Source organism: Belonocnema kinseyi, chromosome 8, assembly GCF_010883055.1.
Source record: "Belonocnema kinseyi isolate 2016_QV_RU_SX_M_011 chromosome 8, B_treatae_v1, whole genome shotgun sequence".
Taxonomy (NCBI): domain Eukaryota; kingdom Metazoa; phylum Arthropoda; class Insecta; order Hymenoptera; family Cynipidae; genus Belonocnema; species Belonocnema kinseyi.
Window position 1 is genome coordinate 82397962 of NC_046664.1, and position 3284 is coordinate 82401245.

The following is a 3284-nucleotide window of genomic DNA, read 5'->3' on the forward strand; positions in this document are numbered from 1 at the left end:
AAATCGTTATCTTATAGACTATGGGCGTCCAGCTTAACGTTCTGAGATGTTTAAATTTCACTGGAGTCAGTTTTAAAGATAAAAATATATTTACTACCTACCTACATATAATTCTTGAATGATTAGCAAAATAATGATAAGACTATGTGTGTAAATTTACACCCGAAAACTTAAAATGACGGAAAACTACTGCACGTGTAAAGCTGAATGAAAAAACAAATGAATAGCACGAACAGACTACAAGTAGTACGTGTGCAAACATATAGAATACAGAAAAATTAACGATTAACCTTATGCCTTAAAATACTCTTCAGATTGATCCATTAATCCGCTTATTTTCCCTGGGGTTAACCCATAAGCAGAGCTGAGTAGTAGTTCACAAAAATTGTATTTGAGATATCTGAAATGCAAACTACATTCAGATTTTCGAAAAATCAGCATATAAAAATTATTTTACAAATCCCTAGAGTGTACAATAAGTGTAGAAATTTTATAGTGAAAGATTGGGAGTGAAAAAGAGTGACAAAGAGCGGAGAGATTAGGGAGATAGAGAGAGAGGAGAGAATGTTTATGTTTATGAGAGGAGGGGCAGTAAGTGGTGGTTTGGAGAGGGGGTTGGGAGAGGAAAGAGCGGAAATCAATTTGAGGCAGGGGGTGGGGGATTAATCCTACAATACTGTACATATAGATGCGCAGTACCATTATGTGGTACATTAGGATGAACAGTGCAGCCATGAAGTCTTAAGGGCTGCGCATTATATATTTATAATGCGTAGAGATGCGCAGTAAATTCAGAAGTACGTAGGGATGCACGGCACACACGTGTGGTTTGCAATTGTGCACAATAAAGGCCTACTACATGTAGAAAACATGTACGAGTGCGAAGTACAGTGTTTTAGTATGTACATCGGCGCAGTGTCATTATTGAATGCATTAAACTGCACAGTAAAGTGCTGTAATACACAGGGTCTTGCAGCAGAGTTATGTACTGTACATGGCTACGCAGTGAAGTCCGGTTATGTGCACGGTTGTGCAGTAGAATTCTGTAATATTCATGGATGCGCCGTTGAGTACTGCGATGCGCATGCGTGCTAATTAGAACCTTCTAATGTTAAGAGATGCATAATTGAGTCCGGTTATGTGCACGTTTGTGCAGTAGACTCCTGTACTTTTCAGTAAGATGCAGCTTAGTCGTGTGATACGCATGGCTGCGCATTAGACCCTTGTTATGTCTGTGGCTGCGCAGTTGAACGCTGTGATACGTATGAATGTACATTAGAACCTTGAAATTTTTAAGGCTGCGCAGCAGTCATGTGATGAGCAGGGCTGTGTCGTAGAAATTGATAACGCTTAGATATGAGCTGTAAATCCTGCCGAACTTGAAGTGCACATCAGATATGCGTGTCACATAAGTATAAATAGTAAAGACCTACATTTAGAGACACGCAGTAAATATTCACGGTATGAAATACTGCGCATTTAAGACTTTCGATATGTAGGGGTGCGCAGTTGCAATAGATGGCTCATATAGCTACGCGCTACAGTCCTGAAGTACATCGAGCTGCGCAGTACCGTTATGCTGTACATTGGGGTGCACAGTAGAGTCATGTGCGTTGCATGGATGCACATTACAATCCTGTAATTTACAGGCCTGCTTGGTAGAGTACTTAAGTGTACAGGATTGCGCAGAAATTCGCAATAGAGTTATGCGATGTGCAGGAATCAAACAGCTTCGCAGTTCAATCCTGAAGTAGAAAGGGGTACGCGGTAGACACATGTGGTACAGAAAATCCCGTAGTAGATATGTACTATATGTAGGGTTTCTCAATACGTATTACAGTCCGTGTGTATATAGGGGTGCGCATCAGAGATATTCAGCGTGTAATGCTATGCAGCAGAGATCTGAGATATTTTCGGATGTAGAGTAGATACTTACAATTTAAATACACATTCAGTAGTCCAATTTATCACCAATAACACTGCACAGCCTTATTTATTATAAAATTACACTACTTAGCTATATGTACCTACGATTCAGCCTTACTTGCAATATGTCTCTATTGCGCATCTCTGAATACTGCATGGCTCTACTCCGCAACATAATGTGCAAAAACAGTTGCGGCACAGGCTGCTGTTTTACAAATATCTCCTGCGCATCCCTACACTTCTAAGATATCTACCGCGCAGTAGATTTATCACAAAAGTATAATGCGCAGCTGTGTCTCCCATAAATATATACTGGGAATTTCTATTTCTCATAAATATCTACTGCGCAGTTCTAAGTATCATATGTATCTACTCCGCAGCCTCAAATAATATATTACTTTATTCGCAGTTATAAGCACTTCAAGACTCTACTGCGCAACATGTTTTAAAAAAACAGTGTACGACAAAGTCTATTTTTTGCAAATATCTACTGCGCATCCCTACGTATCTAAGATATCCACCGCACAGTCTAATTTGTTACAAATATCTACTGCACAGGTATATTTATCATAAACACCTAATGTGCAGTCCTAAGTATCATATGTATCTACTGCGGAGTCACAATTTCCACATGTCTCTTTTGCGCAGGTATGAGCAGTAATCACTCTACTGCACAGAATTCTGTACAAACACAGTGTACAGCACAGTCCAATGTTTATTATTAAAATCGTACCACCCTTTTTTCACTCATTTTTACTCCCAGTCTTTAAAAATGAAATTCCTGGACTTATAAAAGAATTTTTATATGCTGTTATTAGAATGTGATTTCAAGAAAATACACGAAATACCTCAACTACAAAATACAATTCTTAGATATATTTCAAATAATATTTCAAAATGCTCAAATGGCTCACGACCGTGAAATAGGTCATTACAGTCTGTAAAGGAAGCAATACGACGATCCAGTAAAAGCCTCGTGCACCCTAAGAACACGGAGCGACCCAAGGACAACCGCCTTCTGCATTTTTCCCGCAAGTGTTTTAGCATATTGTTGACACGCAGGGATGCTTTTTAGGCCTTTAACAAGTGAAAGCTTGGCACCTGCAAGAGCGCCGATGATAAGGACCATTAGTTTGTCAGAATATTCCGGGTACAATCGTGGCAACTCCCTTATAAGGTCTCGATACCTCTCTCTCTTTTCATTCTCCTTGGTTATGATGTTTTTTTCAGCTGGTGCGGAAAATTGGGTAACGAAAATGGTTCGCTTCTCGAAGTCAAGAAGAACAATGTCAGGCCTCGAGTGAGCAACAGAAACAATTGTCGAGAATATAAAGTTCCAGTATATGCGGCACTTCCCA

General features: G+C 39.5%; 1 protein-coding gene across 1 annotated transcript in view; it reads right to left on the reverse strand.

Annotated features, from left to right (window-relative positions):
• LOC117178576 overlaps nucleotides 1-3284 on the reverse strand; it is a 7591-nt gene that overhangs the window by 476 nt on the left and 3831 nt on the right. The window lies entirely within an intron of this gene.